Genomic DNA, 21,648 nt, shown 5'->3' on the forward strand with positions numbered 1-21,648 from the left:
AGCGCCCATCTTGATGTGTGATATAAAAATTGTGGTAAGGTGGTCAAATAAATTTTTTTATTAAATTATAAATATGTGTATTTTTATATTTGAAAAAAAAGTGTTTTTATTCAATTTTCTGCATAAATTATATAATTTTGTTGTTATGGATAATAATTCAAATTTATTATGAAAATGCGTTAAATATCTAGCGAAAAAGAGGCTATGTGCAATAGCTGCCGTAGCTGAATGAGTTGAGAGGAGCTCCTTTCCAAATAAATATTTTTACTAATACTAAGTCTTAAAATACAGTTAAAGGATAACATAGTATGTGTACAAGTTTTTAGATCAATAAATTTAAAAGTTTTTTCAGAAAAAAATCTGGAAAATTCGCTGTTTTTTGGCCTTCTAACTGTATTGAACCCTTATCTACAAACTGATGAAGAAAGTCGGTTTAAAATCTTCTAGGGATGTACGAGACGTACTTTTATTAAATTTATACATACATATACATATGTATAAGAGCTAGCTGTTTGAACTAACTCGCACTGATGCTGATGTTAACTAAAAAAAATAACAGTTGAAGTTAAAGATCAAAAAAGCTCACTAACTTGAGTTGGCGGATGTCTGCCACTGGAACTTAAATATTAAAACTTCTCTATAACAAACTATTCGGTAAAATACGGATCCATTAACAGCAACAAATTTGGTTTACAATTAAGGAAAAGAAAATCAAGCGTAAAAAAAGTTATAGCAAATATTCTGGTCTTCAAAACCAGAGCCGTGCGAATAAAAACAAATTAAATGAACTAATAATACAGAATTTAAAAAATCAACACAAAACGAAAGAGAAAATATACTGTTTTGATTTTAAGTTTCCTTTCTCTTTTTTTTTATAAAGCAAAAATGCCTCTTTAGAAGTGCTTAATTTGTCTGAGTTTTTTACTCTAAATTTTCTTCTCACTCGCAACTTCGAATCCGCTTTTACTTTCTAATCGCTTACTATATTCGAGGCGGAATTTAAATGAAGCATATAATTACTAAAATTCTTCAAACTTATTTCAGCTTTCTTCACTTACTCAGCCTCTAATGTTTTAAAGTCACAAAAGAAGGCGATCTATGCCAACGACCTCTCTTAAAAATCTACAGGACGCTAATAAGTCCGTTACCAACATATGGCTGCGAAGCATGGGTACTGACATCTAACATAAAGAACTACTTTCTCCGCTTTGCGTAAAATCCTAAGAAGGATATTTGGACCAATAGGGGAAGCTGATGGAGCACAATGATTAGATCGAACAGCTGATATCAGGTCAAAATATTGTGCGTTTCGCTAAAGTTCAGCAACTGAGATGGTTTGACACCTACTCAGGAAAGAGGAAAGAAATACCTTCAACTCTCTTATTAAGTGTAGTAAAAGGGTGGAAGACCGCCAAGAAGATGGGCAGACGATGTTGATGCAGACAATATTGTTTGTGTTTCCATTAAGCGCTATTCTGTTGCACTGGTGACGTTCTCAATAGCGTAAAACGCACCAGAGAGTCCGTTGAAAAAGTTGGTTTTATGTTTCTTTCGTGCCCAAATACTGTAATATTTTTGCGTGTTTCAGAGTGCACTATTTTTAAAATAGAAATTCGAAGGGATGTAGTTTTAGTGAAAAGAATTAAAAGTTAAGTTAGAAGTTTTGTATTTTAAACTTGCCCTTAACACTGAGTAGACTCTTTCCATTCACGGAAGAGCTAAAATATGATTCAGTTTTTTTTTGTGTAACTTGTTTTGGTTCTTGTTTTTTGTTTCTTTGTGAAACTTGGGCATAGAATACGGAATGGGAGTTATTCACAGCCTATGGGTTATTCATAGTGCTATTTACAGTTTACCCATTTCCGTTTTATATTTTTACTTTTGTACGCTGGCTATATGAATTTGCAAAATATATCCACTTATGTTTAAAAACTTAAAAACTAAATTCTTCTTACGTAATCAGCAGTTTCTATCCGTATTCTACGAATTCCAGTTCTATTCTTCCAACCAATTTTAAAACTCTATAAGTAATATCCGTGGATAATTTGGAATTGTTTATTTACTGTGCAAACCAATTTTTGCGATCATTTATCAAAGTATTTGAAATAAGAGCGATTGTCTCGGGCAACTTGTTGCTTTGAATAAACCTATAATCAACGCAAAATGACACACTTGTTTGCTTTAGTTCAAATGCAGAATAGGCAAAGAAACGAGTATGGCAAATTACGCCTAACAGCGCTCAAGGCGAACGAAAATCGAACAGATCAAACTCAAAATCTAGCAGACACAATGGCGCAACTAATGGGCCACTCAGCGCGGAATTGACACTGAAAACAGGCCAATGGATGACGAAATGGCTCAATTTACGCCGAAGGCAACAGAGAGTGACAAAAACGAGTATGGGTAGTTGGCAATGGAAGTTATGTGCTTTGGGGCAGTTTTGGGGGAGGTTAAATGTTAGGAAATGCCAGTAGGTGAGGAGTAATTGAGGTAGAATAAAAATTTAAACAACAATAAAAAATAAATAAAAAATTAACAACAGCAAATTAAGTAATTTCACAATAAATAAAATTTACAATTTTCAGTTGGAGCAAGCGACCTGTTCGTATTTGTGATCGAAATTTGACGCTTAATTTAACATACTTAGAATTATACGATTCAAGTCAAATATGCCCCGTTTTGTTCGCAAACTTGTTGCCATTTAGAGGCAACTTCATTATTCCCCCTTTATAAAAACCCCCCTCCTTATTTGCAAAAAACTCAGACAACCAGTTTTCGCAAGCCTCTTTTGAGGCCAACTTGATATCACCAAGGGCGTTTTGCATGGACCGGAAGATATGACAGTCACTTGGTGCCAGGTCCGGACTATATGGTGGGTGCGATAGGACATCCCAACCGAGCTCCCGTAGCTTCTGGCGGGTCATCAAAGATGTGTGAGGACAAGCGTTGTCCTGGTGGAACACAACACCATTCCTATTGACCAATTCAGGCCGCTTCTGGTCAATCGCCTGCTTCAAACGGTCAAGTTGCTCATAGTACAGGACCGAATTAAGGGTCTGGCCATAGTTGAGCAGCTCATAGTGGATAATTCCCTTCCAATCCCACCAAACACACAGCAAAACCTTCTTGGCGGTCAATCCGGACTCGCAGTTTCTCGACCACGATCTTTTTCGCTTGGCGTTGTCGTGCGTGATCCACTTTTCATCGCCAGTCACCATCCGCTTTCAAAATGGGTCAAGTTCGTTCCGTTTTAACAGAGAATCGCAAACGTTGATTCGATCCAAGAGATTTTTTTGCGTCAATACGTGTGGCACCCAAATATCCAGCTTTTTTTGGAATCCAATCTTCTGCAAATGGTTCCTAACGGTTTTGTGGTCTACACCTAGTTCCTGACTAATCGAGCGAATGCTCACATGCCGGTCTCTTTGGATAATTTCAACGATTTTATCAGTCTCTACGACGGTTGGCCTACCAGTACGGGGTGAATCTTTGACATCTACTACACCAGAACGAAATCGATCGAACCAAGGCTGTGCTGTGCGAATTGTTACAGTATAAGGCCCCTAAACTTCACAAATTTTTGCCGCCGCCTTCGTTGCATTTTTACCTCTAAGGTAGTAAAAACCTCAAATATGACGAATATCTTGCTTGGTGGCCTCCATCTTTGACGCGCTTTAATTTAAGACTGAAACGAACGATCATAACACTGTCAAAGAGACACTTATAGTAAAGATTGTCGTCTTCAAATCGCCGTTTAGTGTGACCCGATGCAATAAGTACAACGCAAGATGTTTAAAAGTCCCGCTCAATTCACAAAATACGACTTTACTTTTTCCCCAACCCAATATATCATGAGTAGACCATTTTTTGTAGAACAAAGCTATGGTCGAATATGTCTCAATTTTTTACAGTGGTCAAGGTTTCTTAAGCTTTGGTTATATAACTCTTCATATTACATATTATTATTTATTTATTTATCTGAGATAAGTAAACAATTGTTCTTACTCCCTACTTCAATCCATGAGGAGTGCAAGCAATAGCTTTTATTGCAGGTATAATTTGTTCTGAACCTACTCGGGTAGAAACGAAATTTTTTACATAAAGACCTGGTAAATTTCACCTATGAAAATATTAAACAAAAAAGACAGTGGCAAAATCGTGGTTTTACTTTCTACTTGTTTAAGATTAACTAGAAATAGGCGGGATTTATTTGATGGGTCAAGTTGATTTTTGAGGGATATATTTGATATATAATTATTTAATAGCTCACAATGATAATTATATACACTTCAACTCCCTGGATTCCCTTTTTTCGGGTATCCTGAAATATAACATCGGCATAGGCCATAGACCATATCTCAGTATTTTGGAGTTAAGCTTTTATTGATTACCATGCTGATCTTCAACAGGAAAATTAGAGGGTATTATATCATCGCTAAATATTTAGAAGTAAAAGAATTGTGGATAGAACTGTGGGCAAAAAGTAAGGTGAATTTATTTGTCAAACTTCGCTCTAGTTATTTTTTTCATGAGTTGGCAGCACTGTTAATAACATCTGGGCCAACTTGCATCTGAATGTCATTATCAGTAATATATTTACGCTTGTGTTTACCAAACGACCAAGAGTGCATTTTTCGATTTTTACAATGTCTGATTTGATTGAGCAGAGAAGTGCCATCAAATTTTGTTTGCGGAATGAAATTTCGGCTGCGGAAACGTTTAGCATGTTGCAGAAGGCATTTGGGGATTCGACCATGTCGCAGAAAAATGTTTATAAGTGGTACAAAGATTTTAAAGAGGGTCGAGACCGTGTTGATGACTTGGAGCGCTCCGGACGACCATCGACGTCAACAGATGACCAACACGTGAATAAAGTGAAGGAGTTAATGCTCAAAAATCGTTAAAGACCTTACTGATATGATCGGAATATCAGAAGGATCTGTGAAAACCATTTTGAAAGACCATTTGGGCCTACGAAATGTCAAATCTCGTTTGGTACCGAAAACTCTCAATATCTTGGAAAAAAGTCGTCGCGTTGATGTGTGTGAAACAATGCTTTCAGACTATCAGGACAAGTTCAAATGCATCATTACGAGAGATGAGACTTGGATTTATGCTTACGACCCTGAAACAACCGACCAATCAAGCGAATATCGTGCTAAGGCGAGGCCAGACCGAAAAGAGCACGTCAAAGTCGTTGAAAAATAAAGGTCATGATGACAGTTTTTTTCGATTTTTGTGGTGTGGTGCACTATGAATTCCTTCCACCTGGCCAAACTGTTAATAAGGAATATTATTTGAGCGTTATGCGTCGTTTACGTGAAGCGATTCGTCTAAAAAGACCAGAATTATGGGCCAACAACTCTTGGTTTTTGCATCACGATAATGCACCGTCTCACACTGCACTCGTTCTTCGTGACCATTACGCCAAAAATTCCACGCATATCGTTCCGCAACCACCGTATTCGCCTGATTTGGCTCCGTGTGACTTCTGGCTATTCCCAAAACTCAAGAGACCAATCCGGGGAACGCGTTTCGAGTCGATTGAGGAGATAAAAGCTGAATCGAAGAAGGTGCTGATGGCTATACCGGAAATGGACTATTTGGCATGTTTCGGGGATTGGAAAAGTCGTTGGCATAAGTGTATTTCATCGAGAGGGGTTATTTTGAAGGGGCTGAAATTAATTTACAAGAATAAATAAAGATTTTTCATTTTACAACCTAATACACCTTACTTTTTGCCCACAGTAGTACACTCTTCATGCACTCCACTTTCAACTCCAAAAGGCTCTAGCAACGCTCTTCGCTGGAGCACACGGCAGTTTGCACTGTAGGAGCTATCTTTAAGAATAGTTACGAGTTTTTCTGGAATACCCCTTCTCCGGCTCATATTCATTCACTTCTTCGAAGTTAATGAAAGAAACAGAACAGAAACTTTAAAATAAAACATATGGAATTAAACCTTAAAACGCAAAAATTAAATTGGCTTATAGGACGAAGTTCATCTCAATCGAAAAAGCTTTATAAAAACGCAGCAAACACACCAAAGTATGTAAGGAACACTGACTTACATCGTGATTTCAAGATAACTTCCATATCAGAACATACGAACCCCGAAGCTCGGCTATTTGCCAACCCAGATGAGCAATGCCGGAGACTTAAACAAAAAAATCTTGATCTTTCCAACGCAGAGGATGTCTCAATCTTCCTCTGCTACCACCAGCTGGTACCACATCGCATACTTTTAGAGCCGGGGTGTTCGTTTCTATTCGGACGACATGACCCAACCAACGTAGCCGCTGGGTCTTTATTCACTGCACTATGTTTATGTCTTTGTAAAGCTCATAGAGCTCATCTTTCCATCGCCTGCGCTACTCGCCGTCTCCAAAGTGCAAAGCTCAAAAAATCTGCCGCAGAATCTTTTTCTCAAACACTCCGAGAGACGCGCTGCTTATTCACATACTTATTAAATCAGAAGTGACGTGAGCTAAGTAGCTGAGTAAGTTTGATGCATAAAATACGAGTTTTGTAAACGCCATTTCCGCAATTTTTAAAGCTGCTCGATTTATTAGTCTTTGTGAGAGAGAAGGGTGATCCTCAAGAAGAGCCCATAGCCCTACAAACTAAGTAAAGCACCGTTGGATTAGTCATATTAATGTCGCATACCAGGTCCTATCGAGCGTATTATGTGAGAGACTGAAGCACATCGTCAAATAACTGATTGGGCCTTATCAGTACGGCTTCAGGCCTGGTAAGTCTACTATTGACCAGATCTTAACGATACGCCAAATCCTTTTCTTCGATTTCAAAGCTGCTTTCGATAGCACAAACAGGAACGGCCTCTATAGCACTACGTCTGACTTTGGTATCCCAGCAAAACTTGTACGGCTATAAGATCCGTTAGGACCAGAAAGAACTATCTACTACAAAGGTTCATGTTATTCGCGCATGCTAACGTTATTTATATAACCTGCCTGAACGACCGCGTCGTGTGGTTAGCTTGTTTCAGTCTGGAAAAGGAAGCAGACAAAGTGGGTCTTGCGATGAACGAGAAGAAAACAAACTACCTGCTGTCGACGGACCCATGTGTTTTTTTTTAATTATTTAAATTGTTTGATGTTGACGATAGTAATCATTTTATTTGATTCAAGTAGATTTGTTGACATCACTTTTTGAATATGATATCTCTCAAATGGCCGCCTTGAGCCTGTACGGCGTATTGTGCCCGTTTTGCAGCATTTTCCATAGTTTTAGCTAACATTTCGGCTGGAATAGCGGCTATTTCCTCACGGCTGTTGTTCTTGAGCTCTTCTATGGTCTTTGGCTTATTAATATAAACCTTTGATTTTAAATATCCCCATAAGAAGAAGTCAGGTGACGCTAAATCGGGCGAACGCGGTGGCCAGTCAAAACCGCAATTTTTCGGCATCAAACGACGAGGAAACAATTTCTTCAAAAAATCGATTGTGGTGCGAGCTGTGTGTGGTGGAGCGCCATCTTATTGAAACTAGAACTGCCTCATACGCTTTCGACGAATAATTGGCATCAAAATTTTCTTCTTTTCTTCTTCTTCTTTTCACAATTGACTTCTTGTGTTGAATGTAAATTTCAACAATTTGGGAGCGCTCGCGTGGCGTGTACTGTTCCATGGTAAAAATCTGCTTGGACTGACGCTTCCAACGCGGTATGTCATTAAGCGATCTGACGTCTCTGTCAAAAGATACAGTGTTGCCAGATGGGTCCGTCGAATATGAGCAACCCTGTACAAATAATTCTCGCGTCACAGTTGGCAACCGCGCATTTGAAGTGTGGAAGGCCTTTTTTTATCTAGGACCCAGTATTAACAGCCAGAACGACGTCAGCCTAGAGATTAAATAAAGGATAACTCTTACTAACAGGTGTTACTTTGGGCTCACTAGGCAATTGAGAAGTAGAACCCTCGCTCGAAAAACGAAAACAATGATGGACAAAAGCCTATTCATCCCCGTCCTTGTATATGGCGCAGAAGCTTGGACTATGACAGCAACTGCTGCAGAAGATTGGACTATGACGGCACTGGAAGCGTTCGAGAGAAAGATTCTCCGGAAAATCTTTGATCTTCTTAGCGTAGGCGAGAATGAGTTCCGCATCCGATGGACCAGCGAGCTGTATGAACTATACAGAGATGTGGACATAGTAAAGCGTTTGAAAATACAGCGGCTGTGCAAGCCTGGCCATGTGCCGTTATGAACCAAAGTGCTCCGGTACGGCAGTCCTTCGAGAGGTAACTCACTGATGGATGACGAGGAAGAAGAATACCTAATTTACGTTGAAGAGATCAAGTGAGGCATAACCTGGCAGCACTTGGTGTCACCAACTGGCGCCAGCAAGCAACGAACCGAGCTGGTTGGCGCTATGTTTTAGATTTGGTCAAAACCGACATATGGTTGTAGTGCCATCTAAGTAAATAAGTAAGTGTGAGGGAGAGAGAGAAAGCTTTTTCGGAGACTAGTATAGAAAAAATTCAAAGGTATGCGCTTATACGTTTAGTTAGACCAGTTTTTTGGCAAGTGCTTTTATCAAACCTTCCATGCGTTTAAAAAAAGCACCCGTTATGTGCATGATAAACTTATATGAATATATTTCTACCTTTCCAATTTCGCTGCGAATTTCAAAGTCACTCATATCTTGGCTGAACGCAATATAAAATGTAATTATACAACAACAATGCCAACAACAGTGACGGCTAACTGCTGTATAACAAGCGCAGCAACATTTAATAGCTTAATAACTAGCAAAAGTTAACATTTTCAATGTAGCAATGCGTAGCGCGAAAACCAAAGTGGTTCTCCTTAGAACAGAAAATCACGACGGCAGCAAGTAACCGGTTCCCGGCACAGCATAAAGACCATGACAAGCGCGGTGACGAGAATTTTTCGCTTTCAAAAAACAATAAAAGTGAAATAATGCAGTGAAAAAATCTCAAAGAATACAATAGAAAATAAGAGAAAAAACAAAACGAACAGCGGCTAAGCGCGCAATTACATAAACAAATGGCGATGGCTGAGATAAAAGAAGGACAGTGAGTTCAGAAATATGTGTATGAATTTGAGAGCAAATGCATGTATGTATTTGTGGCAGCGATAAACAATGTATGACAGCTGCAGGTTGTAGATATGTATATGTATTTGTAAAGGGTGATTTTTTAAGAGCTATAGAAAAGTTTTTCAAAAAAATACTCGTAAAATTCAGAAAAATGAATGAAATTTTTAATTTAATTTAATTTTTTAATTTCATGTTTGAAGATTATTTCATGCAAATGTTGACCGCGACTGCGCTTCAAATGGTCCACCAAATTAGTCCAATTTTGGCATACTCTTTCCAATGTTTTGGCCGGTATCTCACATATAAATGCTTTAATGTTGTCTTCCGATGCGTTAATTGAAGCAGACTTGTCTGAATAGACATGAGCTTTAAGGGGGTAGTATGGTTAATTCGGTGTAAAACAAGCATATTTTTCGAAATTTCTTTTGTCGACACAGTTGATTTATTCAAAATTTTAAAATTACTTCATTATAAAGTCATATTTAAAGAATATTGTGTGAAATTTTCATTGATTTTTATGAAGAATTGAGTTGGTGGAAGCGAATCTTCGCGGACGTCTCATAAAAAAGTTTTATTGCGGTGTCCCTCAGAACTCATTACTGGATCAACTAAAATCAAAAAACCAAATTGATTTCATCAGCTAATAAAGTTTCGCAGGTAACAACGTCGAATTTTTTTTTTTTTTTTTTTAATTTTTTAAAGCGCTTTGAAGTCAAAACACCGATTTTTCATAAAAAAAACTTGAAAACTTTGTTGTTTTAAAATATGACAAAATTAAAAAAAAAAAAAACTTGACGTCATTACCTCGTGAATAAAGTAAAGAAACAAAAAAACCAAATTTGAAAAGAATCGGTGCAGTAGATATGAATCTACAGTGGACACCGACCGTAAAAAAGGCAAGTGTGAGAAAAATGCGTTTAAAGATTTTCGGCAGCGTGAAATCCGGTTGGAGAGGTAGATACTTAATCCTTTGTGTCTTTGCCAATTTTACTCTAATGCACTTCAAACTTTCACACAATAATCTTAAGATGTTATAGAATAATTTAAAAAAAAAAAAAAAAAATGAAAAAAAAAAATACCATACTACCCCCTTAACATAGCCCCACAAAAGATAATCTAAAGGCGTTATATCGCACGATCTGGGTGGCCAATTGTCCCGAACGTGAACTAAAATGTTCACCGAACTCGCCCGTCTTGCTGAAACCACATGTCATGCAAGATAAGCTCTTGCATTTTGGGCAAAAAAAAGTTGGATATCATTCCACGGTAGCGTTCACCATTCACAGTTACGTTACGATTCGCAGCATCTTTGAAGAAGTACGGTTCAATGATACCTCCAGTCCATAAGCCGCACCGAACTGTGACCTTTTCTGGATACATTGGTAGCTCTTGCAATTCTTCTGGCTGATCTTCACTCCAAAATCGACAATTCTGCTTAATTCTGCTGAACACAATTTTTCGATAAAAAAGTGGATCTTCGGCCAACTTTCCAAGAGTCCATTCACCAAAAATTCTGCGTTGCGGTAGGTCGTTCGGCTTTAATTCTTGCAGCAGCTGCATTTTGAAAGGCCTCACACCTAAATCCTCTCGCAAAATTTTCCACGTTGTTGAGTAACAGAGACCCAATTGCTGCGAACGGCGACGAATCGATTGATCGAATTGATGGTCATCATTAACACCGGCCGATACAGCTGCGATATTTTCGTCAGTTCGCACTCTACGTAAGCGTGTTGGTGGTGGTTTGATGTCCAATAATGTAAATTTGGTTCTAAATTTAGTCACAATAGCTCGAATAGCCGCTTCAGTGGGTCGATTAAACTGGCCATAAAATGGAAGAACACGCATTTTTATAATAAAATTCAAAGATTTGCAAGCGTTGTTCGTTTTAAGACGATTCATGGTTAAATTATAGACCAAACTGAAGATGTTTGACAGTGAAACAAAACATAAAACGTGCGTCAGCTGTTTAAACCAAGTGTTTAAAAAGATAATAGCTGAAAAATCACCCGTTATAATGAAAATAACAGCGCCAACAGCAGCAGTGGTCGTAAAAATGCGAAAATTGTCAACAACATCAGAATTGACATTTCGCATTGGCAGTCAAATAAATATGAAAATAAAACCAATTATGTGGACACACAAGAATTTATGTTTAAACGGCCCATTCGCCAGCAGGTGCTTTTGCTGCTGAACCACTTAGAACTGCATGAACTGTTAACCGCGATTTATGTGCAAAATAACAAACCATTTTTCAATTGCGCACTCAGCATTGCGTCATTGCAGAATTTATTGCGCTTGCACAAATTACACAAGCAGACAAATAAAAACTATGTACAAAATACGTCGAATTAATAAGAGTTAGTTTTATATGCAATTAAATGAGGAAATATGGCAGTCTGCATACAAAAGACTTAAGTGCCGAACTTTTACCGCAGTACCTCTGCGCCAGCAAACTGTTGAGCGAATCATAAAAAGCTTCAATATACATTTGGAGACATGCGTAAAGGCCATAAATGTGCATGCAAATCTGACAGTTATGTGCGTTTTTTATGCAATCCTAGCGCATACTATGTTGCCGTCAGTTAGAGCGCAAAAATACTTAGAGTATGTAAATTTTCCCACCATTTTCGGGTATTACTAAAGTGACGCCGTTTTAGGCTTAGCTGCAACTATTGCAATTACACAGATAACAAGTACCATTAGCTCAGCCACAGGCAAAAGTAGCCGCTTGGCGGTGATTACAAAATAAGTAAATTTAAGAAAATAAGCGCCGCACTAAAAATCATAAACTTTTTTCTTTTTCTCAGAAGTAGCTCTTAGCCAATCTGCAGACAACCTGCAACAAATCGATTTTGAGGTGTACTGGTGAAACCGATTGAAAATGGGAAACGCGTCGAAGCGCAACTGAAAATGAAACCGATACGGTAACGAAAAATCATTACCCTGATAAGTGGCTCGTATGTAAGCAACTTGCAACCAGAATAAAGCGAAAAAATCATTATGACTGCGCTGAAATATCGATTTCGTTGTCATAAATTGCGAACGCAGTGTGATTGGATTCTCGATTGCAAAAGATAATTTTTGTTTTTTTTTGTACCAAGGTATTAAATTGAGTTAAGTGGGGTGGGCAAAAACTAGTATGCACTACTGGAAAATTTGGGTTTGGCCGAGAATCATTAGAGTCAGTAGATAAATCATCTTCATTGTTGGCTGGTCAACCCTGGCCGGGTCTTCGACTGCCGCATATACCTCCAATTGTCTCGGTTTCATGCCTGTGTCCTCCATGCCCGAAATCCCAATAAGCCTGCGTCTACTTCTATATATAAATACGCTACACTAAAATATTTAGACCTCTTCTTTAAGTGTCCAATTCACTCGATTTCAATGAAATATGCGCCGATTTGAAGGAAATAATTTCCTTTAGCCCTAAATGTGAAAACCAACATATATCTGAAACCAATAAAGTAGGTGAACTGAAACTTGGCATACATCCTTGGCATATATTCCGTAATTATAGTGAAAAATGGTAGGTATTGTAAAAGTGGGCGTGGTACCTTCTATACAAACTGAAATTTCCACATGGCTTTTCTCCGGAACCAGAAGATAATGAAATTTGATGCAGTTACACAAATTGTCAACGACTGTATATATGGTGAAAAGTGGCAGATATTGGGAAGGAGGGCGTGACACCTCATATATAGAAATTTTAAACAATTTCCAAATCGCCTTTTTTCCTTCATATAACTTTTCCTCGGAACTAGAAAAGCTGAGATAATGGAATTTGATACAGTTATATGGATTTTCAATACCTACCTCATGGTGAAAAGTGGTGGGTATTGGGAAAGGGTGGCATAGCACCTCCTATACAAACTGAAGCCTTTTCATAGCTTTTCTCCGGAACCACGAAAGCTAAGGTAATAGATTTTAATACAGTTACACAAATTGTTAATAACTATATAGTGGTGAAAAGTGGCAGATATTAGGAAGGAGGGCGTGGTACCTCATATATACAAATTATAAATTATTTCCAAATCGGCTTTCTTTCCTTCATATAACTTTTTTCCGGGTTTAGAAAACCTAAGGTAATGAAATTTGATACAGTGAGACAGATTGCCAATACCTACCTCATGGTGAAAAGTTGTGGGTATTGGGAAAGAGTGGCATAGCACCTCCTATACAAACTGAAGCCTGCATATAGTTTTGCTCCCAAACCACGTAAGCTAAGATAATGAAATTTGATACAATTAGACAACTTACCAATAACCTACCTCATGGTGAAAAGTGGTGGATATTGGAAAAGGGTGACGGAACAACAAAAGCTAAGATAATGATAGGAAGAAATAATTGCCAGCTGGAGAAAAAGAACTGGACAGATCTGGCTAAAACTAGGTATGTATTCTTTGAAGTGATGCTACTCACTAAACATAAAAACAGTTGTCATCTCTCTGACCTTGCATGGACGTTTCAAATGACCCTCGAAAGCTTTTTTACATTCTTGACATTTATAGAGCTGAGTTCTTTAAGTTCATTAAAGAAGTGCATTTCGATGGTTTAAACTTTTTCCCCAGATAGTGCCAAACAGTGGCACGCGCAGGCAAATAGTATCACACTGTTTTGTAGTTCGACACTGAAGTCTTCGCAAGTTTTTAATTTGCAAACTATTTTCAGCGTTTTTCGGTAGATACTCATTTCACATACTAAGTATTTTTTACATTTTCAAAGTTTATTTTTTTTTATCAATTCTCTGCTCGCTAGCAGGTTTACTCCTCACAAAATGAAATTAAAGTTTTTTGCATTTAAAATTTTTGTTGCCTCAAATTGCAATCACAGCCAGTTTCGGTAGTGCGGCACACTAAAATAATCACCAGCTGAGTGCCACCAATAACACGCTTGTCTCGCTTTTTGCTGTCGCCGTCGTCGCTGCTGCTGCCACATTTGGTCAGCGACTTTTGGCTGCTCAAAAATTCACTTTCACTTACCTCTTGGCTATAGCAAGCATATCCATGTATGTGTGTGTGTGCGTATGTATATTAGTTGGTTAACTTAACACGCCAATGTCTAATTTAGTTAAAGTGATTTGTAAAAATCGACTTTTAGCTGAGGCCAGCGGCAAACGAATAAAAGTAATGAAAAACTATGCGCTGCTGTTGTTGTCTGCTGGTTTTGCCTGCCTGCCTGCCTATCTAAACAGCAACTAAACTTAGTGAAGCGAGCCATATCGACCACAAGAAAGTTTGATTTCATCTCGTGAGTTTCTGTTGATACATTTTTCCAATCATTACTACGTTTGAGGTTTTTCTATTTTGTTTCTGTTTTTGTTTTTTTGTATTTAAGCCACATTTGGTAACCATTTGGTAAGTTTCGGGTGTGTTAATCACAAGAATTCGGTAATTTGACCCTAATTGCGGCTCTTGTTGTTGTGTACAAACAGTTTATAGCTGACATAAGATTTTCGTATATTGAAAGGGCTTGCACAGGGTGCATCAAGTACGAGTATATTGCTGTTAGCTGTTTATTGACATATGTACGAGGGTCGTTTGAAAAGTTCGTGCAAAAATAAAAACTACTTTTTTGTTTGGGGTAAATCACACTTCGTCTAATGATGTTTCAGTTTGTTGATCCCTTCGAATAATAGGATTTGCCCAATATAAAATACCCAGAGCCCAACTCCCCTCGATGGGGGGCACTCCGTTGATACTTTCTGACAAGGTGAAGTACCTAGGTCTAATCCTTGACAGTAAGCTAACGTGGAAGCCCAACATTGAGGAGAGAGTAAGGAAGGCAGCAATCGCCTTGTATTGATGCAAGGGCGCAATTGGCCAAAGGTGGGGCCTCTCGCCTAGAGTTGTACTTTGGCTCTATAATACCGTAATAAAGCCAATCTTGTTATATGGAGTCGTTGTCTGGTGGAACTCACTGGAGAGGATGACATCAGTTAAAAAGCTAGAGAGAGCTCAAAGGTCTGCACTCATTGGAGTCAGTGGGGCGCTCGAACTACTCCTACTCTAGCGCTTAATGTAATATTAAATGTGGTACCTATAGACATCGCAGGCAGAATTGCCGCTGCACCTACCACAATCAGACTAAGAGGCTTGGACTATAAGCTCAATCTCCCACATGGGCACTCAAGCATCCTCAGAAACTTTGAGCTCACGTCCCCCCCGTCGACGGATCAGTGTGTGCCCTCGCTTAGTCCAAGCGGAACTTTCTTCACCCATATTCCATCAAGAGAGGAGTGGCCCGGGGGCAACACTTGGGGGCAGGGCCTAGTTAACCTGTTCACGGATGGCTCCAAGTTGGACGGTAGTGTTGGAGGAGGAGTATTCTGCAAAGAGCTCCCAATCAAACTCAAATTCAGCTTTCCGTATCACTGCAGTGTGTTCCAAGCAGAGGTGGCCGCAAGGAAGCAGTTGGCTGGCTACTTACTTGGGTAATAACTGATAAGAAGGTAAATATTTACTCCGATAGCCAAGCGGCAATTAGGGCCCTAGGCTCTATTATGGTGCATTCGAAACTGGTCAGGGAATGCCTGGTCTCTCACTCGATTGCATCAGAATTCTTCGATATAAAGATAATTTGGGTACCTGGTCACAGTGCCATTGCTGGAAACTGCGAAGCCGATGAGCTGGCCAGACAAGGGACCTGTGAGGTAGTGTGCCCGTGAAAGGAGAGGATCGGGATCCCCTTGACAACCTGCACTCTATTCCTGGAAGGATGGGCTTTGCACCAACTCAGAGAGAGCTGGGAAAGTACACGAAAGTGTAAGATCGCGAAATCCTTCTGGCCACGTGTGGATCTGGGGCGCTCGAGGGATATTCTGAGGATGACAAAATCTCATCTCTCAAATTTCGTGAGCATCCTCACATGCCGTGAGACTCGGAATTACTTCGAGCCCTTTTTGCGGCAGCTGTATGGAGGATGAGGTGAAATCATGTCAGCACCTGCTCCTTAGCTGCCCAGCATCTTGGTTCTCACTACTTTGCGTCTGCTGATATAGCAGGTCCTGATACCAGCAGCATAAAGAGGCTAACACAACTGCAAATTTGTCATCGTTCATAGTCCACAAATACTCAACCCTCTCCACCCCTTTCCATTTCATCCTGCCGTTTTTTCCTTCACCTATTTTTCCCCTCTTGTAATGGTATCACAAAAGATGAACCAAACTTCTTTCGTCATAGGAGAGTGTGATATGAGTTGGAACCCAATTTTCAAAAATTGTATGTCCTTACCCATAATTGCTGAAATATGAGCTGGTGCATTGTCGTCTTTTAAAAGGATCATACGAATTTTTTTTTCCGTCAATTTTTTTCAAATTCACTCGACTTCTTCGACTCAAATGAATACCAAACACAAAGAAATGGACCGATCTGGCTGAAACTTGGTGTGTGTTCTGCCAAGAGATTCTACTAACTAAACGTAACCTCGATAAGTGCCAGTAGTGTCACTCGGACTTTTCAAACATGTCTGGCATTTGCATTTTTGAAGAGAACTTAATCCTTTGGATATGAATTTAAAGCTAAATTATATTACGAAATTCGAAATTGGACATACAATTAATTCCTTGTTCAAGTATTCCTTGTCTATTACAAAGAAACTCAAGCATATTCGTCTCTATATGCAGTTCATCTTATTATTGATTTCTTCCGCTTAAATTTTGATGTAAACTCGGACTTGATTTATGAGTGTCACTTGAACGTAAATTACTAAGTCAATCTGGGTTTGTTAGCCTTAATGCTTTCTGATGTTGAAGATGGAATTTCCAACTCAAGGCAACAACAAAAGCTGATGCAGATTGGCTATTTTCGTATCTTTTTAAAAACTGCTCTGCGGTTGCCTATCTACTTTTATTAATGTTAAAAAAATCCCTTGACAAGAGTTCATAGATGCCTGGAAAGTAACAACTATTATTGCGGTATTAAAAAGTGGTTAGAAGAAAAATCCAATTAGCAATATTTTATTATTAATATATTTAATATTTATAGACCAATCTCCAAATTAACCAAGATTTCCTATTGTGAACTTATTAGAAACTTATTGAGATGATATTCGGTTTATAAATCATGCGCACATATGAAAGGGTAGCGAAATTTTGCTACCTTATCTGCAATTTTGCTACCAAAGGCGGCTCTGAGGTAAATGTTGAGTGTAGCATTTCATCCTTTGGCAATGTTCTACTGACTCTAGCGATTTTGGAGCTGCCTGAATATCTGAGTAGACTTCTCTTATAGTTATAGTGTCTTCTTTAAGAGACAATAAGCCCTCTCTTATGGCGACAACTTCTGACTGAAAGCCACTACACTGATAAGGCAAGCGAAAGGCAGCACTGATGCCCAATCTTTCAGTGTAAAGTCCTGCAACCACCTGTTCGTCAAGCTTAGATCCGTTAGTAAATACACTGACTCTATTTTTATCATCTAGCCTACGACTGTCCCACTCTTTTTTTTTTTTTTTCTCCATTTTTCTTTATTTATTGAATCTTTCTTGTATAAGAAACTAACAATAAGTTTACAAATCTTATATACTAGAGTAATATGTTTCCTTGCCAGTGCTAAGAAACGAATTATTTGCTCAAATGAACATATATTTACGTATATGATTAAATCGGTTGTGAATCTGCAATTCTTCATAGCTGGGAGCCGGAAAGGCCTAGTTTCCAGTCTCCCTTAGAGCTTCCGTTGTCCCTCATGTCGATTGTGAAAATGATGTTGTTTTTTGTTTTTTTTTTTTCGAATATGATAGATGTGGTTGGAGGACTCTTTTGAAGTGAATGTTGTGGTAAAAAATCCATTACAATGCAGCTCTACACTGCTCATTCAACTCAAATGTCTCAATTTAATTTTTTATTCCGGTATTTGTTTGAGGTTTATGATTTCCTTTTTTTCCTTGTTCACTTCCCTCGAGAGCATAGGGCCTCGACAAGACTTGTCTTATGTTGATTAACGTTTTGATTTCTGACAGAGTAGGTGATTAGCTTGCCGCTATCAGTTCTAAGTAGTGGGAATGCCCACCTTCTTACTGCTTAGAGCGCCATCTGTGTGTCATATTTTTCTGCCAGAAGGATAACACAGATGGTTGAGGACTTAGCTAATCCGAACTGATGCAATGTGTAACTGTGTGTTTCTCTTTGCTTTTGCTTTGACTATTGTGCGGGGGTAAGGATGAAAAGGATAAGTTTTTGGGTTTGAGGATTTTTTTTGTAGAGTTAAGAAAAGGTAAATTTGGAAAAGTGCGAGGATCGTGCTTTACGTGGATTTACGAAATATAGATTTCCCATGTCCATCATGTGTCTTGCAGATTTTTGTTATTTCTTTTTTTTTTTAATTCTAGATTTCCTACTTAGTTTATGTTAAAAAGGCGCTGTAGAGTTGTGACAGCTCAAAATATAACACTGCTAAAAAACTCAAATCATAAAAGTCCCTGTATTTCGTGTACTTTAATTTAAGAAGAAAATATTGTGCAACTTTCAGCTTGATGCTTTACTAGGCCACATGCATATTTTAATGTATTATAAAACACCAACAAAAAGCATGCACAAAAGTGCTTCTGTACTCGCTTTATCGATCTAAGCTTAAGAATTGACTTACCCAAGTCGAGGCCAGTCAGTCCGTTCATTTTGTTTCGTAATAAATATTATTTAATTTTTAAATTACAGATATTGTTTTACTGTTACTTTTAATTATAGGTTTATTGACATAAGTGTTTTAGTTGGGAAATAAATAATTGCCGAACAATTACTTTTCAACTTTGCCTTAGTCAACAGAATTTGGCTATGAAGTGCTCTAGCAACTATTTCTTCTAGCTGCCCATCGACCAAAGCAAAGGGAGTGAATTCTTACCAACTTTTATTGATTTCAATGATTTTACTTATTTATTACCAATCATAAAAAGGCATAAGCAAAAATTCAATCGCTCAGTATGCCGTGTTTTCGTTTCATTCGGCCATACGTGGGTCATCATTAAGTTGTATTAATGGAATAATTGTTTTGAAAAACAAAACAAAAAATACTTTAGTCTGAAGTTTGATTATATTCATCTAGAGTATTTATTGTTTATAAATATATTTATTTGCTACCAGCGGCGCTACTGAGCAATCCCACGTGCTGGCTTTTCTTTCTCACGTTTTTTGCCCATCCACATAACCTTGCGCTGCCTGAGGCATAAAAAAGCAATCAAAATAGTAATACACTCAAATTTAAATTAAATTGGAATCATTTGAGTTTTAATGAAGACTGAGTGTGCGAAAATTTAATCAAGATTTGTAAGAAAAGGTTGAAAAGGAAAAGAAAATAAATTAGTAAAAAGTAAATAGTAAATGGCTTGTACGCTCTGTGAGACGGTATTTGAAATATTAAAAAAAAAATTGTTTTTTTTTTTTTTTTTTGCATTAGATTACATGGACGGATATTTTGTACATAAATTAATGCAAAGAGGTTTAGAAAATAATTGCAATTTAAATGTTTCTTGTTTTTGGTGTTAAAAATATCTCTTTCTTACTGAAAGTCGTTGGTTTCTAGAAAATAATTTTTCCAAATTATTCTCAAAAATATCTGGTATTCAAAACTCTTTTCTCTGCTCACCTCTTGCATTACAGCTCAATTTATCATGTCAAAAGCTTATTAAGGTCTTAAGGGTAGCCAGAATGTCAATTGTAATACTTTTATAATATTTTCCTGTATCATAATGCTTCAGAAATATTCTCTGAAAACTTCAAGTCAATCGAATAAATAGTTACCGCAATATGATGGCCATGATGAAATACATCGTAACGTTCTTCTCAAAACTGTTCACTTCGAAATTTCCCAGTGTACATCTGCCATCCATCAAAAAGCTACTCAAAAAAAATCAACTACCGTAGGTCCCTCTATTTGTGAAAAAACATCAAGACGCATAGCGCAGACCAAAAACAGACCAAAACTAGTTGAAAATATTGTTGCTGTAGCACAAAGTATTGCTGAACAACCTGCAACATCGACATATCGACATTCTCAATAATTTTGAATTCATGAATCGACTATTTGACACATTTTACTTAAGGTTTTGCATTCGCATCCCTACAAATTCAATTACCATAAGAATTGTAGCCAAATAAATCATTCATGAATGCAGAAATTTTGTGAATTGGTTCTTCGAACAAGATTCTGGTTTTTCACGCAAGCTTATCTTTAGTGATGAAGCGCATTTCTCACTGAATTGATTTGCCAACGAACAAAATTGTCTCATCTGGGGGGGAAAAAAACGCTCGAGTAATTGCAGAAAAATCATTACATCTACTAAAATGTAATGTTAGGTGTTATTTTTGGACTGGTGGAATAATTGGCTCGTTTTTCTTCGAAGCTGAAACTGAATGAGTTGCGACTGTCAATGAACGCCGCTATAGGTACTGATAGACATTTTTTTGCGGCCTGAGTTTGAAGGAATAGTCTTAGGCAATCTTTATTTTCAACAAAATATTTCACTATTGCGGTCTAAGTTTCTCGTTTGATTAATTTGTCCATTTAGTCATGCGATCTAACTCCACTAGACTACTTTTTGTGAGGTTTTTTTAAAGTAAAGTCTATGTGAATGAGCCAACAATGATTCCAGAACTGAAACGTAACATTCAAATCGATATTGCTAATGCGATTATGTGTGTGAGAGAGTCCTTAAAAATTTTAATTCTTACGAGAGAATGTAGACCTGCTCATGGCAGGAAAAAAATTTAATTTTCAAAATGGTCTACTTACGAGCAATACCTCGCTCAAGAGTTTTTATGAGTATGTCTATTACTAGTACGACATGGAATACATCCTGACATACCGCTTATATCAGAAAATGATATAGCAATTGAGGCAACCGAGATCGATATATTAATGGAGAATTTGAAAAGCTTTATTTCTTAGGATGTGGTGATTTTGAAAGAAAGAGCCAGCATCTCCCAAAAAATTTACAACAGGCAAATTCATTGGATAGTCTCGACTCGATCGATAACTTTGCAGGAACTTGTTTCCAGTGAGCATGTGAAAGCCAGCGCCGACGCCATGAAGATTTATCAAAACAGGAATGTAAGAATGTAGTTAGTAATGTAGTAATAATCGTGACTTAGAGGTCTAAACTCCATATAAATATGAAATATATATATATAATATAGGACTATGAATAAGTTCCTTGCGGTTTTACAACAGATGGCGTAACTTGATTATTATTCCATCGATCCACATTTCCAAACATTCATTGGAGAGCTACTGTCGTAAGGCACAAACGTCAGTATAAGTTTTTTATTTGAAGCGTAAACAACAATATTTTTACCACACTTGAAAATGTCGAATTTCGTGCCAAATAATGTGTTTTTGCGGGGAATTCTTCTTCATTATTTTAATATGAAGAAAAAAGCAGCCGAAAGTCATCGTATCTTGGTGGAAGTTTATGGTGAGCATGCTCTAGCTGAGCGAACGTGCCAGAAGTGGTTTGCACGCTTTAAAAGTGGTGATTTTGGCTTGGAAGACGAAGAACGCGAGGGTGCGCCGCCAAAGTTCATGGATACCGAATTGGAGGAATTGCTCGATCAAGATCCGGCTCAAACGCAAG

Source organism: Anastrepha obliqua, chromosome 2, assembly GCF_027943255.1.
Source record: "Anastrepha obliqua isolate idAnaObli1 chromosome 2, idAnaObli1_1.0, whole genome shotgun sequence".
Taxonomy (NCBI): Eukaryota; Metazoa; Arthropoda; class Insecta; order Diptera; family Tephritidae; genus Anastrepha; species Anastrepha obliqua.